This window comes from Pteropus medius, unplaced genomic scaffold (genome assembly GCF_902729225.1).
Source record: "Pteropus medius unplaced genomic scaffold, Ma_sr-lr_union100, whole genome shotgun sequence".
NCBI classification, from domain to species: Eukaryota; Metazoa; Chordata; class Mammalia; order Chiroptera; family Pteropodidae; genus Pteropus; species Pteropus medius.
Genome location: NW_024350924.1, coordinates 8,112,924 through 8,121,164, shown reverse-complemented (window position 1 = coordinate 8,121,164; position 8,241 = coordinate 8,112,924).

Here is an 8,241-nt window from a genome sequence, read left to right as displayed (position 1 = left end):
CAGATTTAAAATTTATTGACAAAAAAAACCTAGATGGGATGAAGCCCTTTCCAGGGTGATTCAAAGCAGAAATGACATGTAGGGACAGGTCCTTGAGGGCAGGGGCTAAATATAACTGATCTTTGTAAACCCTCCAGTAACCCAGCGGTAATGATTACAGAATGTGCTTTGAAAATAAATAAATGTTGCATGAATGAATTTTTTTTTAAAAACCCTCCCCCCTCTCCCTTCCTTTCTTTTGGTTTCCTACTTTGCAAATTGTCTCCAAGGACGGTCTCTCGGACCCCTTCGAGCGACATTTAAAAAAACCAAAACCTGCGGCTTCTTTTAAGAGGGGGCTGATAAAAGCCAAGGAATCTTCATGCTGTGGCTCGGGCGTGTGGGCGGTTTGCCCTGCGTGTCCTCGGCGATCCTGATGTTGCTGCAGAACCAGGAACCGTGGCTACCCCGGTCTCTTCGGGCATCTACTGGCTCCTGGAGAGACCAAGGAGGACTCTGCCTCCCTGCTCTAACTTTTCAAGAAACCTCGCTGGCCCTGAGTATACGCTCCGGGCTACGAGTGGAGGCTGCGCTGCGCCTCACCAGGCGCCGGCCTCGGGGTGCCCCGCCCCGGAGAGAAGGCCCGGCGGGCGAGCGGAGCCTGCGCAGCTGACCTGCGCCCTCGGCCCGAGCCGGGCGGGCGGCGTGTGGGTGCGGGAAGCAGGAAAGGCCCCGAGGAAGCGAGGAGAAGCGTGTGCGCCGGGAATGGCGGGGGCTCGCCAAGCGGGAAAGCACCCGGGCCCGCGGTTTCCTTTGTGGTTCTCGGAAGCGCTTCCTCAAAGGGGGGAAACGAAATGCGCCGGCTCCGCGCTTTGTCCTGGCCAGCGGGGCTGCCGCCTCCTGGTATTCGGGCTGAAGAGCTGGGCCCTGGACCCCCAGAGGGAGCCGCACGCGCTGTCACACCGGTGCCCCCTCCAAAGGGTGTCCCCCCACCCCGAGCCGGGGCGGCTTCCGGCGGTCTCCAGTGCCCTCTGGGCCTGCCCCGTGGACGGCGTGGCTCCCGTCTGCCACGGTCTGGGCCGGACACCCGGAGCCTCGGGGCCACGCGGGCCACCGCGCTGGGGCCGCCTCCTCCACGTCCCCGGCGCTGGGGCCGCCTCCTCCACGTCCCCGGCGCAGGAAGCCGGCGGCTCTTCTGAGATTCGGTTACCTGCGGTGCCCTGTGGGCCGCCCGGGGGTCCGGCCCGACTCACCTGTCCCGGCAGCACGCGGGGACCAGGATGCGGCAGGAGAGGCCACCAGCTCGCGGGCCTGCAGCGTTCGGCGCCTCTTCCAGGGGACGCCGGCTCCGGGCTGTGCGCCCACGCGGCCGCTGGACCCGGGCGGGCGGCGTTGTCAGAGGTGGCGTCGCCTCGGGCTTGGGAGTGTGTGCGCCCTCGTCCCAGGGGACATGGGGAGGCGGCTTAGCCTCGCCGAGGCTCGGTCTCCTCGTCTGAAGACCGCAGCGATCACGGCACCGACCCGCGCGCTTTGCGAGGAGCGCTGCACGAGGGGCTGTGTGCGACGTGATGGGCGCGACTGTCCAGCCGAAAGACCAGGACCCGAGCTGGAGACGATTTCCGTCTCCACAGGACGTACGGCGACCACCGTCCACCCGCAGCGGCCCGGAGCCAGGCCGGGGCCAAGCGGCCCATCTGTCAGCGAGGCCGCGACCCTCGGCCCGGCTCCTGACCTGCGGGGCCACTGTCAACGAAGCAAGGTGGCCTGAGCCTCAGCTGGTCTGGCCTCGTGACGCCATGTGGCAAACTACTTATCCTCACAACTGCCCGGTAGGAGTGGTATTATTATCCCATTTTCTCAGGTGAGAAAATTGAGGCTGAGAGATGTTAGGTTCATGGCTCCTGGTCACACAGTGAATAAGCTCCAGACCTGGGATTTGACTTTACAGGAAAACCTGCCTTTTCTGTGGCTGCTGCTTGCCAGCACCTGGACGGCCCGACAGGTTTTAGGGACCCCCCGACTCTGTGGGCCTCAGTGAGCATAGGACCCTCCTCACCGTTGACCCCAAACACAAGCTTCAAACCTCACCTGCGGCTGCAACCAAGTGCCCACTGAACAGGTCTGCGATGGCGCCACAGTGGAGGCTGTGCCTGGAGGTGGCCTCCTGTCCATGGCTGTCTGTGGCTCAGCTTCCGGAACCTGTGGCTCCTGCTCACCCTCCGAGCCTGTGCCTCCAGCTCCGTGCAGATGGTCTGAGCCCCCATATGTCCATCTCGTAAACCCTTTTGTGTAAATAGCCAGAGCTGGCTCCTGCTCCTTGACTGAGGAGCTGACAGACATCACTCCATAGCCACACTGGCCACCCCTCAGTGACCACAGCGATGAGGGGAAGCAGGCTCCAGGCCCTACATGGCACGCAGGGCTTACCTGCAACCCCTGGCCTCGTCTTTTCAGGCTTGAAATGCCTTCTGATGAACATGGGAGCACGGGGTGTCCTGCAGGCCCCCAACAGCTGAGCTCGGCTGCAGTCAGGAGGGGCATTGAGGCCAGCGCAGGTCATCACCCCACCATGTGAAACACCTCTCACTGGTCACACACAGAGTGAAACGCCTACCCACATACACCTGCTCACTCTTCCCCGCATACGATACCTCTGCACAACCCCCTCCTCCACCTGGAAGGACGACCACATGGCACGTTCTTTGTCCCTCTGGCTCCTATAGCCCAGTCTACCTCCCCTCCCTGTCAGCCACCTGAACTGCCGAGTCTGGAGCTGGTAAAGTGGAGGTGTGAGGCAGGAATGGGGTGAGGAGGCCAGGAAACTGAGCGGAGCTCGGCAGAGTATAGAGGGCTTGCATGCCGAGCTGAAGGCCGGGACTCACTTGTGAGGACAGAGGCCTCTGTGAGCAATGTCACTTACCAGACCCTAGGCTGCCCCGCCCCTCCCAGCCCGATGTCACTTACCAGACCCTAGGCTGCCCCGCGCCTCCCAGCCCAGTGTCACTTACCAGACCCTAGGCTGCCCCGCGCCTCCCAGCCTGAGCCCCGCGCCTCCCAGCCGGAGCCCACCCTCCTCTGCTCCCTCCTCACCTGGCTGGTCTCCTGTCTCCTTTCGCCACTCAGCTGTCGGCTTCCGGCAGTGGATGAGAGGAAGGGGTGAGCCCACCCCAGATCCTCTACACCGGGGCCTGAACTGCCCTTCCTGAGCCCCTGGGTTGCGAGACAGCCCGACTTAGGCCTCTCCCTACGGTGCTGAATGGGGCACTTGGCAAAGTCCCACTAATGCCCGGGCATCGAAGCCTGGGGATCCAGGTGGGTGACTGATGTGATGCTCCCGTCAGGCACAGCCGAGGACGTCGGTGTCCCAGATGTTTCTTATTGCCAAATGCCCTGGGGTCAAAGGCAGCTCTGACGGAGAGGCTGGCCTCTTGGGGTTCACTCCTCCTAGATTTTGGTCTGATGACCAATCCCTTGCTAGCTTTTAGTTATTAATTAAATGCCTTAAAAAGGACTTTTCTCCTCTTTTAAAAATCTCGTTTGGCTTTTTAAATTGTTTCCAGGGTGGGCTTGATAGAAAGTCCAGAGGTAGCATCATTAGCCTGGCCGTGCAGACGTTACAGCTGGGGCAGCCCCCCTAGTCCTCCGTAGCCCCACGTTCCTATGAAACTGTTCCTATATTTTTCACATCTTCTGCTTCCTCCTGAAATCCCAATGCCGCCTCCCAGTCTCCCAATCTTAATAGTCCAGAGTTTCGGGAGGGAGAGCCCCTAGGTGGACTCAGCGAGTCCAGGTGGCCAGGTGCTGATGACTGCTCGAATTTCTGTCTCCAGCCCTGCTCTCCTGAACGCCAGGTTCACACAGCCAACCCTTTATGCTCCACGTCCACTTAGGTGTCTAACAGGAATTGCAAGATGAACATATTCAGGGACGAATTCCAATCTCACCCCTGAATCTTAAATACGCTGTTTCCTTTTCCTAGAATCTCTCTCCCTTGTTTGTGGCGGTGGACCCTACCACATCCAACAAACTTCTCATTCCTCAAATTTCAGTCAAATGCTTCTCCTTTGAAAGCGCGGCTTAGGATGGTTTGGATTCCTCTGTGCTCACTTCGCTGCTCACTCAGTATCTCTGCCGACTCCAAAAGGTAGAGTCCAGCCCGCAGGTCTTGCCCTTGCTCATGTCGGCCCACTTCTCTGGCTTCACTGAATCGCGAGACTGACGATCAGTGATTGCGTCGCTGTCCCGTCCTCCTGCCCTGCCCCCCGCCAGCGGTTTCTCTCTTCAAAGCTCCTATAGCATCCAGCACACACCTATAATGTCTGGCTCGCCAGTCCGTTCTCTCCTAGCCCAGAAGACCCACAAGTTAAGCATCATCCTTGGCTCTGTATCTCCAGTGCCTTGCACAATTCTTGGCACATACACGTTCAACAAATGTTTAAAGAAAATAATTCTGAAAGGACTTAAGCAGAGTTGCGTAAGGATAACTGTGAGCGATGACAATTCGATTTATAAAATGTCATTGTACACGATGTCACAATATACCTATTGTCCTGTGGGAGCTAAAATAATCTGTAGGGTTCAAATGGTAATTTTCTAGATCTAGCTTCTGATACGATATTTTTCATCTCCAAATAACTTTTACTGATTAGTTCAAAGTCTTTTTAAAAGAAGAGAGGTCACATTTGGAAGGGAATGAAAGTCTTTCTAAGGCAATATTTGTCTTCTGTTTGGCAAACATTTCATCACTGACTTGGTTTCAGTGGGGTCCACGCCCCGGGGCAGACAGAATCCTGTGCTGAGGTCTCAGCAAGTCCTTAGTCACAGGCTTACCTGAGCAGTGAGGAGCCGTCACGTCCCTGTTAGCTGAAGTCAGGGTGTAGGGAGTAACTTAAGAGGTTTCGCTGCCTGTTTAACCTCCCAGATTTCAGCTGGCTGAAGATTAAAGACACACAGAGAGATGTTAGCGCCCTCTGGTGGCGCGCATTTCTGGCTTCCTGCTGCCGAACTGTTTCAAAACACTGTGCCTATGTTCATTTTTGGGGGGAGTCATCCAAAGTTTTGATGATGAGTATTTTTGAAAGACATTTCCAGGAGAGTCCCTTAACTCTTCCTAAACAACATTCATCTTTTGAATCCCATGGGCTCAGTGGCACCAGTGGACAAGGGAGAGCCCCCGGGCCAAGGGCAGCACAGTCTCCGAGCTTGAAAAGGACTGCACGAGAGGACTGTTCTGCGGGTCTCAGAGAAGTGGACGTCCCTTCCCGCGTTCAAGGCTAGTCCTCCCACCTGTGCTTTGGAGCTCCCGCTCCTGCTTCAGGTATCTTTGCCTTATCACATATGTCGTTTCCTCTTATCTTCGAACTCTACTTCCTCTTAAAATTCAGTTCAAATGTCAGTTGCTTGAAGACTCTTTCTGGATAATCTTCTCCCCTCCCAAACGCAAGCCCGATTAGATGCTCCCCTCCCACACCCCTGTAATACAGTACGCATCCCTCTATTAAGGCGTCTGTCACAATGTTGAGCGGGCCAGTCCCTGTACGAGGGTGGAGATTTTATTTTGATTTCTATATACTTGAAGCTTATTAGAGCATCTGGAAACAGTAGGTGAAAGTTCAACAAATGCGTGTGGAATATAATAACCATATTAATTATCTCATAAATCGCATTCAAACTTTCTAGTCCAGGCCCCTCGTTTTACAGAAAAGACACCGAGGTCCACAGGAGTTGAGTAACTTGCCTGAGGCCTTACAGTTATTCGGAGGAAGATGAAGGATGACAATTTTGGAGTCCTGACTGGTCAGAGATCCCCGTTCCTCCCACTAGGCCCTGCTGACATTCCGTGCACCAGCAGCATTGTGTATTTCCCATGATGGCGTAAGAAGGATACAATACGTGCTACATCGCTTTTGTCGTGTTTAGTTTAGACTTTTCTTAGCGTCTCCGGTTTTGATAAAGGTTTTTCTAAACAGACAACTCTAAATCGCGAGAAATGGAGTGTAATCGTCCTTTGATGGGGCAGCGTGAGGAGATGGAGAGCACTGAGGGAGAAGTACTAGGTGTTTATTCAACGGGTACGGAAGCTGCTAAGCGGCATGAAAAGATGAGCAGCTGACGGTCCCGTCGAGGAGACAAAAGCGCGTCCACAAACCACTGTCAGGCAGAACGTGACCAATCACAAGAGTTAAGGACAAGAATGACGGATTACAAATGTGGAAGAAATCACTCGAAGTAAGGGAAGCGGGGACTGTGCTGTAAACGTTTCACTGTGGAGAACACAAAAGATGAGCAGGGTTTTGATAGAAGAGGATAAAGACTTTTCGCGTAGACAAAATAACGCTTGAGGAAGGCTATAATTTGTAGAGGAATTTATAAAAAATATCAATACGAATATCCGCCCATCTTCTACTTATTCCTGGGATGACAAATGACAGAATGAGGAGCAAATCCTTTCCCCAAAAAGGAATAAAATGGACAAAATTCCTAGCAATCGAGCAAAGGCATACAAAAAAATCAAGCAGCATTTATTCCAGAAAAATGACTGACCCGTGGGGTAAGAACTGTGTGTCATGGCGTTGTAGCCTGTGGCTACCCCATCCTCTGCCATCCAGCTCCATCTGCTCAGAGTTCTCCCAGGGCAGGATGGGCTGGGCGGGATGGTTTCATCTGGAGTGGAGTGCAGGAAAATCCATTCGCCTGAGCATTGTTAGAAACGGAAGTAATCTCAGCGGCAAACGAATGGGAAAGGTCAGTGCTTGAGGATGCGGTTCTGGTTGGGTCAAGCGACAGACTGGCAGACGGGCCAGAAATTTAACAGGGAGATAGACCTGTGGAATGAGACGAGCGTGGCGTACCTTGCCAGGGGCCCTGCTGGGTGGGAAGGCTGCGCACAAGCACAAAGCAAGGCAGAGCCCCCGCTATCTGCAGACATTCCTGGCTGGACGGGAGGCCCTGGACCCAGGCAGAAAACACACGTGAGGGCCCGGGAGGAAGTAAAAGCTAGGGGAGGCTTGTAAGCTGCCCGAACCTTGACTGTGTTATGTGTTCCCTGACCTACACACAGATCCGCTGGCAAACGGTGGAAGCCCCTACTGGCTGACGGCATCTGACTCCATGGATAGAAGATATCAGATCAGAATCCAGAGTCGCTACAATTATATATTACCTAAAATGTCCAGTTTTCACTAAAAGGAAAGACAAGATATGCAAAGAAACAGGAGAGCGACCTATTTCCAGGAATAAAAAGCAGTCAATAAATACTGTCTCTGTCCCTGACCTTTACCCACTAGATGTCAGTAGCATGCGTACCCCAACCCCNAAGTTAACTCAAAATGGATCATAGACCTAAATGTAAGAGCTAAAACTATAAAATTTTTAGAATAAAATATAGGTCTAAAAGTCTCTGTGACTTTGGTGTAGGCAAAAAAGGACAATCCATTAAAAGTTGATACATTACACATTATCGAAATTAAAATATTTTGCACGTCAAAAACACCATTAAAAAATGAAAAAGACAAACCACAGTCTCAGAGAAAATAAATACAGAATATATAAACTCTTACAACTCAATAAGACAAACAATCCAATTTTTTTAAATGGGCAAAACATTTGAATGGATGTTTTACCAAAGCTACATGCATGGCTCGTCGCACAGGTGCTCAACGCTGTCCATCACTAGAAAATACAAATTAAAACCACACTAAGGCACGATTTCACACACGCTATAATGGCCAAGAGAAGACAGACAAGTGTTGGTGGGATGTGAAGTAACTGGGACTTCCACCTTTGTACATTGTTGGTGGGAATGTATGAACTGTTACTTTGGAAGACAGGAAGGTAATTTCTTAAAAAGGTATACATAACTTCACCATGTTACCCAGCAATTCCGCTCCTAAGTAGGAACCCAAAAGAAACTAAAACATGTCCGTGCAAAGACCTGCACGCAAATGTTCATAGCAGCACCATTTACAATAGCCCCAAAGCATAAACAACCCAAATGTCTATCAACTGGTGAACACATAGAGCGAAATACGATAATTTTCAGCAATGAAATATTTTCAGCAATGAAAAAGAACACACTCTTAATACTTGCTACGGCATAAAGCTTGAAAATATGCTAGGGTGAAGAAGCCAGATGCGAAAGACCACAAATGGATGATGCCATTTATATGAAACGTCCAGAAAAAGCAAATCTCTAAAGACCAAAGGCAGATTAGTGGTTGCCAGGGGCTGGGCCAGAATGGACGACAAAGGGGTGTGCAGGAC